Genomic DNA, 17,472 nt, shown 5'->3' on the forward strand with positions numbered 1-17,472 from the left:
TGAAAGTAACAGAAAAAGAACATCACACCAACAGTAAAATATGGTGGTGGTAGTGTGATGGTCTGGGGCTTTCAAGTACTCACTTTTCAGGTCTGAAATCTGATCTGAAGAAGAATGTCCAGCCATCTGTTTGTGATCTCAGGCTTAAACCAACTTGGGTTTTAGAGACAATGATCCAAAAGACACCAGCAGGCCCACCTCTGGATGCCTCAAGAATAACAAAATAAATACTCTGGAGTGGCTTAGTCAAAGTCCTGACCTGCATCCTATTGATGCCAGGGCACAGTGCTGAAAGAGACTCATTGCAAGTTAGCACAAAAACACTTGATTGCAGTTGTTGCTGCTAATGTCAAAACCCCTACAAAGGGCTGCTATTATGCTTTTTCCACTTTTCTGACCTAAAAATGTTACAGAGACACAAACAGACAAGCAAACATATATGCATACCAATGCTCCGATCCATCAACCACCGTATCAGTATCGGCCGATATCAGTGAAAAAGGACTGTATCGGCATTGGCCGATACTTGCTTTAAAACACCAATCCCCTGCAGCATTCAGAACAAGCATATCTGCCATGTGTGGGTCTTCATGTCTGGAGTGATATAAGTTTCACACCCTGCAAAAGGTGCCTCAAAAACGTCTCACTCGGGTGGCATTTTGAAACGCTTTCGATTGGTGCGATACTCAACAATGATTAAGTCAGGATGCATGAGTGTGGGTAATCCACTGCATCGATAGACAGAGCCATAAATTCACCACAGATAATGTTGCAGTTCAGGCCAAATAAGCAAGAAGCTGCCGTGTATCCCAGAAGAGCCTCCATTCATCTTTGTTGCTTGTGTTTCCAAAGATGGATAGAGCTGGAAACACTGGTCACCCCCCCCCCCCCCCCCCCATCCTATTTCTGTCTTTGCACAGTCATGGCAGTGATTGGAGACACCTCCTGGTGGTTAAGTGTGTCAGTGCAACTATGGGTGTCCCAATCCTCCCAGTAGGCCTTGGAGCCATCCATCCATTTTCTTAACTGGTCAGGGTGACAGGAGGCTATCCCGGGTGATTTTGGGTGAAAATGGTCAGTCAATCACAGGGTGACTGTGAACGGGGCAGTTGATACCCTCTCCAATGGCCATCGAAACAGGGCATTAATTCAAAACGGGGTATTGCATACATGCACTATTAATTTTAGTATTATATCCCAACGATATGATATGCTATTAAGTTGAAGATGTAAATCTGTGACATATGTCAATGACATGCTGTTCTACCTCAAATACAATAGGATACCAACATGAAAAGTATAAAAATCAAAAAAATCAAAATGATGCCAAATATGAATCTCTGATTGATGGAAATGAATGATTAGTAGTAGTTTAAATGTGAAAATGGAACCGCGTGATGTTCCTGAACGTAACTTGTTAATCATGTCTGACACACACGAACAAGACCATAAAATGTTAACATCATAAATGTAGACTGGGATTAAGTTGCTTTTGCAAGGTGAAATTATTTTCTTGCTGTCTAAAGTTGCTTAAGGAGAAACATAGATGCTGGCCTCTGTTGCCATAGCGACAGTGTGCCAAGGCAAAACAACCCAGTTGTGTAAATACTTACACATTCTATCTTATAGCTTGTTAAAATATCCCTGAGGAAGATGGTGGTCTTGATGTTGTGTGTCGTCACTGTGCGAACCCCCCACCCCTCACCCCTTGTGGGACAAGAAGGGATTCTCGTTTTTCTGCTTGATAAGAGGAAGCCACTTAATCTCTCTCTTTAGTCTCCATCTTGCACATTCACACGTACCCTCTTTCTTCCTCTCCCCCACAAATCTCCTAATAAGCCATCTTTCTGTCTCCTGTAATTTGGCAGACGAGTCTATTATATGATACATTCATATTTTATTAATGGACCCCTGCAGTGAACACACACCTCTGAGTGGATGCAATGATGTGACGCACAGAGGGAGCCCTCTTGTGTTAAAAAATGATTTCAAGTCCCAGGTTGGTTTTCATTGTGTCGCTGTGAGGCACAACCACACACGGTGTTGATGAAGTAGGCCACTGTTACTGCACACTTCATTACACTCCCATCAGACCGATGATTGGGTGGAGCCGGGCAGCTTTAAAAATGCACAACACAACAATATTGACTTTTTAAAATTTACTATAACACCTTGGTGAAATGCTTCTTTGGTCTCTTTCCTTGCAAAATTAGACATTGTTAATGTACTACATCAGCAGCAAAAAATGTGCTATGAATTTGGTATATGTATGTGCCTTTTCATGTTTTTGAGTACTTTTAAAAACATTCCTGGTTTTTAAATGTCATTATTCAGGAGACTGCAAAATGGGCAAAAATAAGGCCCCCGGGCTAAGCTTTTTAATCCGGTCCACTGAATGCTTCACAATTATTAATAATACAACTAGGCAGATTTTGGTAGTTCATTCATTCATTCATTCATTCATTCATTTTCTACCGCTTTTTCCTCATGATGGTCGCGGGGGGTGCTGGAGCCTATCCCAGCTGTCTTCGGGCCAGAGGCGGGGTACACCCTGGAATGGTGGCTAGCCAATCACAGGGCACATATAGACAAACAACCATTCACACTCACATTCATACCTATGGACAATTTGGAGTCGCCAATGAACCTAGCATGTTTTTGGAATGTGGGAGGAAACCGGAGTACCCGGAGAACAACCCCCGCATGCACGGGGAGAACATGCAAACTCCACACAGAGATGGCCGAGGGTGGAATTGAGGTCTGCACGCTAACCACTAGACCGCCGTGCCGCCCTTGGTAGTTCATATCGAATAGATTTTTCCGACAATAATGCTATGTGAATGCTCCGCACAGCAGCTAGCTTGTTTGCTCAGTATGTCAGCGGTGAGGAATTTCCACATTTTATCTTTGAATTGTAAATAATTTGCAATGATTGTAGCACACTAGTTATGAGATGGGAGATTACAGGAAAACTGCACTTTTTTTAGTTTCACCTATCATTCCCAAGCATTATGTGCTAACAATGCATATCATGGGACCTACCTATTTTGGCGCTAAAGGCGCCCTAACAAAAACATATACATAATATTACATAGTACATAACTGACTTGTACACTGGAAGACACAGCCATCTCACTGAGAGTGGACATTATGTCGTCGGTGTTTCTATGCTGCTGTTGTTGACAGAAGTAGCGTCAACTCCAATGCATTGTTATCTAGCTCATATTAACTCTTTTTATGGGTTCATGTTTCACATAAGAATTGTGGATGATGGGCAAAACCCTTTAAAGGGGAACTGCACTTTTGGGGGAATTTTGCCCATCATTCGCAAGTGTTGTGAAACATAAACACACATTTTTTTCTCTACTCTATATTCTAGCGCAAGAAAACGTGTTAGTACTAGCTAGCTAACAATGCACGTGATGGGACCGGCCTATTCTGGCGCTAAAGCATTAACAAATTAAAACATCAACAGTGTTTCATTTACAGAACAGTCTTGTATACTGAAAGACACTCGCTGTTGCTGACGGAAGTGGCGTACACTCCAATGCATTGTTAGCTAGCTCATATTAAGTCTTTTTATGGGTTCATGTTTCACATAATTGTGGATAATGGGCACTTTTTGGCGAATATTGCCCATCAGTCACAATCCTTATGTGAAACATGAACACATATTTCTTTCCCTTTTCTGTGCATTATAGCGTAGGAAAAACGAGTTAATATGTGCTAGCTAACAAACGATGTCATGAGAAATATCTATGATGAGGCTAAAGAAAAAATCTGTGTTACATTTCCATAACTGACTTGTATATTAACCAAGCCACCGTGATATTATTATTGTAGCAGCTAACATGAAAAATGCTTCTTTTTTTTACCCAGTGTGGCCCGTAAAAAAAAATGTCATCAAGACATGTATGTAACTAATGTACAATATATGGCTTAGACTTGAGACTGTTTACAAAAGTGTGTTTATGTATCTTGAAGCTGAGAGAAAAATAATTTACCAAATGATTCATGTAGGGATAAAAACATCAAAATTCATGACCTTATCATGCTTAAATCTTTATGATGAATGCCTAATGTACGAGGTATGATTAATAAATGTACACCCTATGGGCACCAGTAATAAGTGAAGGAAAAATGATGAATTAGCGTCAGTTTATAGGTCAGCATTTGTTTGGGTTAGTTTCACAAGAAGTGGGTCACATCGAAAACGCTTGAAGGCGATGTTTGAAGCAAACAGTGAGCATGATCACATGACCTTTGCTGATCCTCCTGTGGGGAATCAATGGTGTGACTGTTTCTTTTCCAGCCTTGCATGCCACATTACATAACTGTACTATTATTTTACTTTGGTATGGAGAGGGATCGGGGGGGATAATTCAAAGAAGGCCATGAGAATCATTTAATGTCTCTTTTGATCAACTCGGTTGTCATACATGAAACCTCATGCCCGATAAAAACCCTCATTTATGTCACTTTTGCACACATTGTGGTGCAAAAGCTTTCCTTTGATTCACTTCCCTGCTTTGAGATTGTTCATGCATGTGTGACTTTCTGTGTGTACATCCTCTACATACCGTATATGTGTGTGTGTGTGTGTGTTTGCCTGTGCACACACGTGCACTAGTGCATGCGTCTCCTGAGTCTCAGAACAGTATTATTGTAAACATATCATTTGATGGCAAGAGTGGTTCGGGTTCTTGGCTGGTTGACTTGCTTTTATTTGGAACAGAGCTGCCAACATCTGGACTGTGTCAACACTCACTGACTGTATGTGTGTGTATGTGTGTGTGTGTGTGTGTGTGTGTGTGTGTAGGGGCCAGAGTCCATGAGCTGTTCAGGACTGATTGGGAACAGATTTGCTCAGTTCAAACAGGTATCATGTTAATAATTGGAGCGCTATTCCTTCTTGAGTCCAGACTGCCATTAGAAGAAGCTCTGAAAGCATCCCGCAGTGGATTGTCGACCTGAAAAAGGCCACAATGCAGCTGCAAGTTGCAGTGATAAGAAAATGACCCTTCAAAAGGTTGCTCTTGTACGGTATATCTTTCTACCTGCAGGGTTCTCAGTGTAATATGTTCACACTGGATGACATAGTTTAGGGTTCAAGACTTTCAATTTCTTTAACAACCAACTGGTCCTGGTACCAGTGGTTATATATTATAATCTTAGTTCGATTCTTCGCTTGGCATCCCTTTGTGGAGTTTGCATGTAAACATGCTAGGTTAATTGGCGACTCCAAATTGTAGGTATCATAGGTATGAATGTGAGTGTGATTTGTTTTTGTTTTTTTCTATATGTGTCCTGTGATTGGCTGGCGACCAGTCCTGGGTGTACCCCGCCTCTCGTCCAAAGTCAGCTGGGATAGGTTCCAGGATGTCCCTTTTCACATTCATACAATTTGGAATCGCCAATCAACCTAGCATCTATGGTTTTGGAATGTGGGAGAAAACATACAACAAAACATTCATACTCCACACAGAGATGACCAAATGGAGATTCGAACCCAGGTCTTCCCGATTAACCACTCGGCCGCCGATTATGCAAAAAAAAAAAAACAACAACAAAAAAAACATTGACATTTGACAAGTTGACATTTTTGGAAAATAAGATCCTATGTTATGTGAATAAGGTCAAAATATTACAAGAACAAAATGTACAACAGGAAAGTTGAAATAACTGGAAAATTAAACCAACAGCAACAACAACAAAAATGGGAAAAACAATTGAAACTTCATGGGAATAAATGTAAAAATAATCCCCCCAAAATTGATATTATAACTAAAAATAAGTTGTAATTTTCCGAGAATAAGCTCATAATATTATGAGGGAAAATTATGTAATTTTAGTTGCATAGATTTCAATATTAAATAAAAAAAAACATGTTATTTTTTAAGTGTAATATTATGAGAAAAATAAAACAAAAATTTGGGGAAAATCGGGTTGGTGAAAAAGTAATACTATTATGGGAATTAAGTTAAAATATTGTCGAAATTAAGTCATCATATTACAAGATAAAAATTGTCAAATATTACTCAAGTTGCAAAAATGGAATAAAAAGACTAATGCATTTTTTTCAACTTATTAGCACATTTAATAAATATGAAAGTGGCTCTTGCATCCTTTCTTTTTCCAGTGTGAGGTGGAAAAAGTTTGGGCACCCCTGTTTCATAGTCTGGCATGCAATGCAAATACTCATCAAGAAAGTCACGCTTGCTCTGCAGTATTATACTCCGCAGTCTCCCCTTTGTTGCAAGGGTCTGTTTTCTTACTGCCCTCAGTCTCTTGTTAAAATAAATCTTGTTTCCTTACCATACCCATTAGCCACATGCTGTAAATTAAATTAAAGAGACCCTCCCTCTTTCATAGTGTGAGTGGATAATGGAGTCAGGATGATACATGAAATACATGAAATGGGATGTGACTGGGAATATGTGGCTCCGCAAATCCAATCAGTGTGGTAAAATGTAGAGTATGTAGTTTCATACATCAGAATTTATTTATTTGAAGCATGCAAGTCAAGGGGGGGGGGGGTGTAACTATAGCGAGATGTTAGACTCCTTCACAGACTCATCTGAGTGCTGAGTGGAATTTGAATCCGATCTCAGTCGTTTATTTAAAGTGGGAGCAGATGCTTTGGTGTGTGTGTGTGTGTGTGTGTGTGTGTGCCTGAGTGAATGACAACAAATCCTATCAGTTGGTGCTTAAGTAATTTAACATTCACCTCATCTTGCCCCTTAGATCCTGCTGTTGTTGTTGCAAATTGAATGTTCTTATACTTCACTGAACATAATTTGCACACTAAAATTCCAAATGTTATTATTCCAAAAACAACACTTCACATCTTTTTTCTTCATCCCCGGCATCAGCCTGTGTGTTTACAGCGTGTGAATGTGTAATGTGTGTCTTAATGTGAGAGCACCCAGTAATCTCTCCATCAGGTGAGGCTAAAGTCTTCTCAATGTCACACTGCAGTCTGCTCTCGTGAACCACCTGATCCAGGCTGGCTGGCCTCCACACATTTGAGTTTAGTAGGAGCTCATGTTATGGCTGGGCTCTGTGAAGGACTGGTCTGAGAAGTGTTTGTGTTGGCTGAAAGAAGGATGGAGCCTGTTTACCTACTGGGGACCCAAGAACTCTGCAGGGGGCCCCTCAATCAGCAGCGCCATCTGACAGCTTCATCTGTGTTTCACTGCTGCTATGGGACACCACCTACTGGAAGAAAAAAATGGAGGGAACTCTGAGCGTGCCTTTTCCTGGCACCGTTCGGCTGTAGCGATTTATTTATAAAATGGTTAATGGCGCCCTAAAGCTAGATAGCTTCTTCTTCTATTGTTTATTGGTGGTTAGCCAGCAGCTCACATTGTTAGCTAGTTTGCTAGCGACCATTGAAACAGCACAAAGGCGATGGATTGACAATGGCCTACAGCCAATCAGTATGCAGAATACAATGGGTGGGTTTTCTGTTAAGCCAATCGGTACTGCTGTGGATCGTGCAAGCACGTAAACATACTGAGACATCTTTACTCCAACTGCACAACTCCACATGACTATGCCAAAATCATGTACTGGAAGTAGTAGTATATACAGATACATACAGCAGAGCATCGCTAGATCGCTCTAATACACCACAAAGATGCAAAAACAATGCATATTCATATGCTGCTAAAAAAAAAAACGCAAAAATGTAGTGAAAAAACACTGTATTTGAAGATAATGGGTTTAATGGTTTCTTGCTTTAGTAATAATAGTATTTATTAATTATTAGATTGAGTTTTTTGTATATTATTAGTGGTTTGTACAATTGCAATATGATAGTAGTTATATTCAAAGGTGGATTGGGTCACTTAACTCCCCAAAGAAGGCCGAAGAACAAAATGCCGTAGCCGCTATCTGCTATTATTGGTTTTATTCTTATTACTGTAAATATAACAAGAAAAAAACAATCAAACTTTTTAAAAATGGAGTTCAAGCCTCAGCTGGGATAGGCTCCAGCATACCCCCACAACCCTGGTGAGTATAAGTGGAAGTGGTAGAAGATAAATGGATGGATGGATGGATGGAGGTCAAGCCAGCCAAGTTCTGCCACACCAATCTCATCCTATCACCAGACCTTGCTTACCATCATGGTGCCCAGTCATGCTGGAAAGCAAACTGTGGCTCCATACGCTTTCCAATTGTACAAAACGAGGACTTATGAATCTGTGAGAGATCCTGCCGAGCCCCTGATTCATTACTGATCTTACTAAAGATCACTTATTAACGAACACGCCTGGCAAGAGTAATATCATGCGGTGACGATGTCTGCTCTGTCAAGTCATCGTGTCACGCTCGGGGGGTAAGGGTTGGCCCATCTCCCACTGAGAGCAAAGCACCCTGGGAAAAAGGATACAGTCATTTCAAGTGAATGTCTGAGGGCTTAAATGCCATGACACGCTGCTGTCTTTTATTCTGCGGAAACTCTCGCACACTGTACATTGTTTGAGTTGGTTTTGATGAGTGGCGATCCGGGGAGCTTAGACTTGGGGAGAATAAACCCTGTGAAGGAGGCTCTCCATTACATTGAATGGAGTGGGAAGCCCTCACGGAAGCTTGAACCAAAGGCTGTATTGAAATGTCACAGATAATCATTTGCTCACTTGTGAAGATGGAGCTCCTTAGGCCTCCATGGGCCATCTGCCTCCCAGAAAAATGCAGCTTGTCTGTCAGTGCAAAAAGGAGAGGGGGTATCTTGGCACCGCCAACTGATCCTTTTTTTTGTCTTAACTTTTCCCCTAATGACATTATTTTCCTGGTCACGCTTGCATAGAAAACAGATGAGCTTGATCCGTAAAGAAAAAAAACAACTTTTAGGAAAGGAATGAAAAAATAGGAGCTGTCACTGTTTTGACTTAGTGGACAAAGCCTGTGAAGCGAGAGCAGGAAGCTGTGAGAATGTCAAACATCAGTCGGCTTTACTGACTCATGACAGGGATTAAGCATCTCCAGTCTTGTTGGAGCTGTTAAGGAATTATCAAGCTGCCTGGGAGTGACCTAAAGTGGCGCTCCAAGTGTTAGCTGCATATCAATTAGAAAGTGAAACTGACACAAAGCCGTCGAACTCTCAAGTCTGTCATTCGAGATAAATCTAGCATGCATTGAAACAAAATGTATGTTCTTGTTGAGTGATCGGAGAATTCTGCTCTCTGAGACTTACAAAAACTTGCCGCTTTGTTGGGTACAACTGCACAAATAAATGCTATCCAACAGGAACTGAATAAAAAAAATATATATTTTAAAATAGAATATAACTGAATAACGCTTTATTAGTCCCACAAAGTTGAAATTCAAATGTATACAAGTATCATAAGTGTCAGAATTTTAAAATAATTTGTAAAAAACTGTCTTGCAAGAACAGGCCAACCAGAAGCGAACTATGGCATCACTACAAGAAATTATATTTCATAGTGAATGATAAATGGCAAGTGGTTTAAAGCAGGGGTGGGCAAACTTTTGCACCATTTTCTTGTACAGTAAACCTCGGATACATCGGACTCGGATATATCGGAAATTCGCTCACAACAGACAGATAAAAAAGAACCGATTTTTCTGTAATGCATTTCCAATAAAAATTCATTGCATATATCGGATTTTTATAACGGATTTCGCCTATTTCGGACAAAATCTCCAGTCCCGTTCCAATTTCCCTCGCATATATCGGATGGCCGCATCGTGTCTTTCTCCTGGCTCCAGATTTAGGACAAATATAAAAGTGAGTGACGTCAATAACACTAGCACAGCAGTGAATGAGATCTTAACCTCACTATTGGAAATAACGTAGGCCTGACGGGCGTAACAGGGCCTAGCTTAATTAACAATTTGTTATGCTCAGAGTCCAATAAAGTTAAATTCTCATTACCTTACGTCTCTTTTCATTGCCCAGTCCAGGTACATTGGAAACATAGTCAAGGAAGTGCCTTTTTATAACGGATAAAATCTGTTTTACGCATATATCGGATTTATATCCGGTATATGCGTAAAACGAACATTTTCCGGTATACGCATATAACGGATTTTGCTTATATCGGACAAAACCAGTGGGAACAATTGAATCCGATATATCCGAGGTTCACTGTAGTAGTAGTAGTAGTAGTAGTAGTAGTAGTAGTAGCAGTGATGCTGGTAGTGCACAACATTGACAGGTTGCATGCTTTCAGGAACAGAAGCAACACATGTTTTTTAATGTAATACGCCAATCATTCAATAACTCATAGGTTAATCAGCAGTCGTTGCATCAATGCTTAACAGTAACAAACTAATGGACAGTTTTGAGTAGAATATGACTCTTCATTCTTCATTTAGTCCGGAGGTGTCCATAGTGCTATCTGGGGGCCTTTGCAAGATTGCAGCTCTTTTTTTATTGGGCCGCAGCACATGGCAAAAAGTGATTTTTGAATTTTTTTGTTGCATAGTCTTGCACAGATGCTTTGGGTTTAACATCCTTAATAACCAATTTATAAACTCTTTATAAGGGCATCCTTTTTGAAAAGTGATACTTTTTATTACGATTGTAAAACTCCACTGTAACGTTGTGAACTCGCAACTTATGTCGCTAATAAATTAGGTTCCCAAAATAACCACACTTCCCAGTACTATGCTGTGCACTTCTGCACTACTGCAAAACACAACCACAATAATAAACTTTACATAAATGCCAATCAACTGTTCATAATGTTGGCAATGCCGCTATCCTCGCTAGGGTCGCGGGTGTATGCTGGAGTCTATCACAGCTGGCTTTAGGGTTTGGTTCGGCTTGAGAGCTTTAAGGTTCGACCCCAGGATGCAGAGAGCAGGACCAAATGCAGGTAAAAATATTTATTTCTTGCAAAAATTGCAGCAGCAGGAAAGAAGCAACTCAGGAAGCAGAAGGACAAACTATAATGATCCCACACGGGGAGATGCACACACCTGAACTAAATACCAACAGAAATTAGGGACAGGTGTGGATGATTGGGGCAACGACGGAAGACAGGGCAAAGTAGGAAGTTCCATACAAAATAAGGGTGTCAAAAATGGAAACTAAAGCCCAGACAGGAAACACAAACACACGTGGGAACCCACACAGGGCGTGACAAAAGCTAGCCAGTGAGTGTATTATATGCTTTTATTGCAAGGAACTCATGTCTTGAAATGAGAACAATAATTATTTTATTACTACGATAACTTGATAATGATATTTCAATAAAGCAAATGTGACAAATAATCCCTTAATTTACACAATAAAGTGTCACATAATTCTGCTCTTTATCTTCATGTTTTATTGTCAGGCCTTGTACATTGTAAAATAATCAACACCAGCATTAATCTGCCATGTGCTACACAAGCTGCGACTCGTCTCACGGTAATTTACGTTCTTTTTGACTATTAAATGTTCCTGCCACCTTGCAACATAGTTGTGTGAATATGCTGCGCCAAGGGTGGGCAGTTAATTTTATCTAAGATACTTTCAAACAGATGTTCCGTGATGCCTTCAATGCTGTCTCAAACCCAATGCATCATACTATGTCATACAAAAGTCTAACTTGTCTTTTTTTAAATAGACCTTGAATGTCCTTGTCAGCTTAGTCTAGCACAATGACGTGTACCCCTTCAAGTGTGATCTCTTTGGCTTTGCTTTGGTCTGCATCAATATGGATGTAATCAGTACTAAGAAACTGATTTTACACGTATATCTGTGCAGCGTCGTCATAGACATAAGTCAATCTGTGTCACACATTGTGTGGTCAAGGACCGCCGAACAATGGCCGCAAAGCCCGAAGTACACACATCAATTGTGAAAGCATGAATTTACTTAAAAGCACAGTTTTCTACCATAGTCAGTGCATCCAGTCAACAAACAAATGACAGGCTCATGCAGCACATAAGAAGACCAGCTCTCATTTAGCACATGCTATAAATTGTGCATTAAAAGTGTGCAATTTTAATACACAATGTCCACATCAAACATATTTCTTTGTTCATCTAACACACACAGAACAATGACCCACTTCATGCTGTCACTTTTCTTCTGCACTGTACTACCTGCACTGTGGCTGTTCACATGGGCCGTTCGAGCGCAATATGTAAATCTCAGTAGTAATTTAGTCAAGCTGTTTTTTTACTCACGTACACCCTAGGGGTATACCTACCCCACTTTGGAAAACCCGTGGTCTAGCAGCATTAGACGTCTGTATGCCTTTACAGTGTCCGAGTTTCACTTTCCATTGAGCTTTATGAGGCATTTCACCAGACTGTACACTTTATTAGCCGAGACAAAAAGAGTGAACAGGAAAGACAACACCACCAACCAAAACAGCAAATATAAAAATGGCATTTATAGCTTGTACAATTTGGAAACGAGCTAAAGTTTAAGGTAAACTATGCCACTAAAATAGATATTAAAATGTCAACTGAAAAAACAGCCTCAAGTTTGTTTTGCTATGAGGGGAATCACAGAAGGATCCAAGTGTGATGAGAACCATAAAGCCATGAATGGAACATCCACGTTTTCAAATAATCAGTAAGTTTTCTTTTACTTTGTTTTTACCGTACAAAAGTTACTTATCACTGTTCAATAAAGGTTTTATGATGGTATGGGTTATTTTTATTCGCTATTGGAAAAAGTTAAGTTTCACTATGCATAAACACTATGACAGAACACAAAGTACATACAGGTAGGACTTTTTTGACTACAAGTACGCTTCTAAACAACTGATACCTTGCTCAAGGAAACATATTGTTCTCGAAAAGCAAAACTTCTCTCTACCAACTTGCACATATTTCCACATTTTGGTCTGCAGTGGGTCTCAAACCTGTGGCCCCAAAGTCCAGATGTTCATATGGACTGAGCAAGTATATCATAAGAACAAATATTGTTTTTTTTTAAATGGAATTTTGCAACCATGTATGCCAGTACCATCACTATGACTATCATGTCACAGGCTTCTATGATCTTGTGCTACTAAGGTTCACTGCTGACTTGTGTGTGTGTGTGTGTTGCTTTGGAAGCATGCCATGCAGCTGGAAGCCATCATCCAACCACTTTGTCTTCTTCTCTCCCTCCTTCTCGTTCTCTTCATCTCTCCTGTCTGCTTTCAATTTCTCTGTCTGATTTTTATTCTTCTGCCTCTTTGTGAGCTAAGACTTGGCTTCCCCGTCAACCTCTTTGGTTTGCCTCCATTTGCGTTGTCTCTTTCAGATGGATTTTCAACCCCAAACCTCAATCATCTCTACTCTTGTCTTTCATCCAAAGTACTTCCCCCTAATCAACATGCTGTTATAATATATGTTTACTTAGCTTGTGAAGTTCTCCTGTTCGTGTTGAGCCGCAGCGCACGTCATGTGTGATGGATGGCAAGCATGTAAACATGGATGACATACTTTGCACTGAAGGAAAATGGCATCAGAGAGAGAGAGGTGAGGAAGTGAGAGTTAGCAACATAAACAAGTGGGTCCAATGAGGATGAAACATGGCTGTGAACAAATCAGCCTTTGTCTCTCCACTACCACCTGCCCTCTCACACACAAACACACACATTTCATGTGCCCTGTTGTGTTTGGGTCTGTGGGAAGTGCAGTTTATTGGAAGTTAAGGAGGGGAAACGGAATCCTGCAGTTCATTCAAGGAGAGCGAGACTCTTCATGATGTTTTGTTTTTAGTGGTTTTGCCAAAGTTCAGTGCTCTCTGCCAGTCCATTAGTGTACAAGACCAATAGTAGAACAGAATGTGCAAACATTTATTTTATGAATACAAGGAACGGTTAGTGAAAAAAAGCCTCTATAACGATAACCAAAAAAAGCATGATTAAACTCTAAATGTGTTATGGATACCAGTTACGTTCCCCTCCATTTTTAAGAAGAAATGTTAGCAGTTTGCTATTTCTCTTTGGGTGTTTCCCTTCAGGGGTCGCCACAGCAAATTAATCTCCTCCATCCAACCCTGTCTTCTGCATCTGTCTCACACACACCAACTACCCTCATGTCCTCCTTCACTACATCCATAAACCTCCTCTTTGGTTTTCCTCTATGCTTCCTACCTGGCAGCTTCCATCTAACAATATATTCAATATATGTCTCTCTGATGTACTCGTTCCTGATCCTATCCATCCTGGTCACTCCCAATGAGAACCTTAGCATCCCCATCTCTGCTAGCTCCAGTTCTGCTTCCTGTCTTTTCCTCAGTGGCACTGTCTCTAGGCCAAACGACATGGCTGGTCTCACCACAGTTTTGGATACCTTTCCTTCAGTTTTGGATACCTTTCCTTTCATTTTAGCTGAAGCTCTTCTATCACACATCAGGCCTGATACTTTTCTCCACCTGTTCCATCCTGCCTGCACAGGATTCTTCACCTCCTTTTCACAATCTCTATTTTTCCCCAAGTACTTAAAATTTTAAAATTATCCATCTTCTGTATTTCTTCTCCCTGGAACCTCACTCTTCCACTTTGGTCACTCTTATTCATAACAGGAAAACATGTTCCTGATACTACATATGTACCGTAAATGCTCCAATTAGAACCATTAATTAGAAGCAGGAAATAATAGAGTGGCAAATTAAAACTTATTTCTCTTTGAGCATGTGATCACTTAAAGTACATTGCACAACCCAACAGCAACAGAACCAATGTTGCAATAGTGAGAAGGAGCACCTCTGATACCTCTGGTACCGCTGATGAGTTCATTGTCAACAACAGTACGGCAAGAGTTAACAGTGGAGTAGTGCAATAATGCTTTGAATGCAGCTACTACCATCTTGTGTAGTGAATTCCAAAATTAACAGAGTTTGCCTACAGCCACAGCTTTTCATGTAAATGTTTTTTTTTTACCTGGTGCTAATTAGTGACAAACCATCCTATCATCCATTTTCTTCCACTTAACAGGTCAGGGTTGTGGGGGTCTCAGTAGGGAAGTCCAGACTTCCAGGTCCCCGGTCACCTCTTCCAGTTCCACCAGGAGGACACTGAAGTATTCCCAGGCCAACTGTGAGGCCCGAGGACACACTGAAGGGATTATGTCTCTAATTAGCGACCCCAGCAGTTATATTTGCTTTTGTAGATCATGCACCCGGGTCTGCGATTAATGGAGTAGAGACGTTAATTGGAGTATTTAGCGTATATGTACCATAAATGTTGGTCAATAATAACATAAGCTTTTAAATGACAATGACAAAGAAAAATGTCATTACTTCTTCACAACTGAAGAAAGGAATATCATTTTACAATAATCATAATAAAACTCCAGTATAGTGTAACTGCAAAGCCAACTCAATTTGAGTTATATAACATTTAAGATGCGTATCGCTTGGGTCAAAAGTCAGAAAGGTTATGTTTTCTCTCATACTGTCAACCATTTGTTATTTTTCTTTGTTATCTAAGCCATAAACCGAATGGAGGTTAATGGCTTTTCTCTACAGACAAAACACAAAATATGCATGTTAGTTTCACATTTGTCTGTCTGTGGTGTTTTTTTCACTAGAGGAGAGAGAGAGAAAGAGAGAGAGAGAGAGAGAGAGAGAAGGTTGGAAAGTGGAGCGTTACTGCCCTCTGTGGTTAGATATCACACTTGTAGTGTAGGCTTGTACATGTCAACACACCCGGCAGGAGTGTTATAGTGTGAGGTGACACTATAAACTTGAAAGGGACATAGGGAGTAGTAGTAGTAGTAGTAGTAGTAGTAGTAGTAGTAGTAGTAGTAGTAGTAATAGTTCATTGACGAGGGGGGAACTCAGTTTGGTGCTCAAAACGGGCTCACAATTTAGTTTTAAAGCATGTTGATTTAAATGTTGACAGGTATGAAGTAAGTACTGACAATAGGCCATTTTCCATATCATGGACTCAATTCTCCCTACCTTTCTTGGCCCCCGCTGGGCTTCGCTCACATGGAACATTCGTGCTTATTCCGTCATTGCTGTCATGCAAATTCCATGACTTTGTGGTGTGGATTATTTCCAGTCTTATTTGAAGTCATTCAGATTATTTCTATTGTGAAAGGTGGCAGCTGTCATGAATTACTTGTGACATGACATGTCTGCATCGTTTCCATGTAGGGGTGGGGGGGGTTGCACAGGGCATTTGAACCATGTGCAATGAATCGTGCCATGCCCTGACCCACCTATTAAGGAGTAGAAGTGTGCAGGGCTTGGACATGGATCAGAGAACCCATACTAGCCAAACGGCAGCGCTTTAGATGTGAATCGTCATTGGCCTACTGTGAGTATGCATAACAAACACAAATATGGTACTTTTGTGGACTGAGTAACATTATGGTATAGCAATGACTTGAAGAACACTCTTGCACTGCACCAAAGTTTTGTTTCCTGCAACATTGACAACTGATTTGTACATAGTTATCCAAAAAAAAAACAAAGGAAAGAGAAAGAAAACATCTTGTGCACGGCTGTGTTCCATCCTGATCCACGTCCTTGCTCTGGTGCTGCACATACCTGTTAATATTGGCATTTCAAAATACAGAATTGATTGCTGTGCCTCAAGCATGGAAAATGTCACAATTGTCATATGTAGTGACGAAGAGGACTTTTATTGGAGCAAAAATGGTAGCAATTTCCGAGACACTATCAAAGCAAAATCGGAGAGATTCCTGCAGACAGTTGAGAAACTTGACAGTAGTGGTGTTACATAACTGAAATAATAATTAAAAACAAAGTGACAACATGCTAGCAAAAGACCAGAAAGCCAACAGCCTAAGAAAGTCTAAAAGAATGTCTGTGCTGAAAGAGGCTCAGAAAAAGGGGCAAATAGTAACACACACACACACACACAGATGGAGATGTGGCCGGGCGTCTGGCCAGATGCTCTGAGAGAAGGAAAATCACATTCTTGTGATGGGAAGTCATCCAGTATCAGGTTCCATATACTGACTGAAGCTGGAACCCCCTCCCCACATACACACACACACTGAATGGAACAGACATGGGGGCATGCATATTTGTGGCCCCTTCAAAGTGAGGTGGCTGCATGAAAACACCAGTTCCCCCACTAATCTTGTCAGATCTCTCTTAGAGTGTCTGGTATTTGTGCGGCTTTGTCAGACTGGTTTTATTTGCCCCAGTACAGAATGAACCGAGAGGAATGTGCACGTTTGCTGTAGTCACTGTGAGGCCCACAGGTACAGAGATCACAGGAGGGAGATAACCGTGACTTCATGCTTTTTTCAACAGATGTCAGTATCTGCCAGCAGGTGATTGTGGTTATGAACTGTCCCGGATTTTGTAGGTCACCGTAAATAGTTTGATAAGAATGATTTGACACCATGGAAACATGATCCTGTCTGATAACCTTTCTACATATAACCTTACATCTGGCTATTTCTACATTTATTTCATTTCACCTTTTCAACAGAAAATAATTATTTTGTTCATGAGTTTTAATCTTGTTAAAATGACTCCCAGACTTCGCTTTGGTTTCATCTTCCAAGCTTCCACATTCAATTAAC

This window comes from Doryrhamphus excisus, linkage group LG3 (assembly GCF_037039965.1).
Source record: "Doryrhamphus excisus strain RoL-2023G ecotype Guam linkage group LG3, RoL_Dexc_Guam_v1.1, whole genome shotgun sequence".
Lineage (NCBI taxonomy): Eukaryota > Metazoa > Chordata > Actinopteri > Syngnathiformes > Syngnathidae > Doryrhamphus > Doryrhamphus excisus.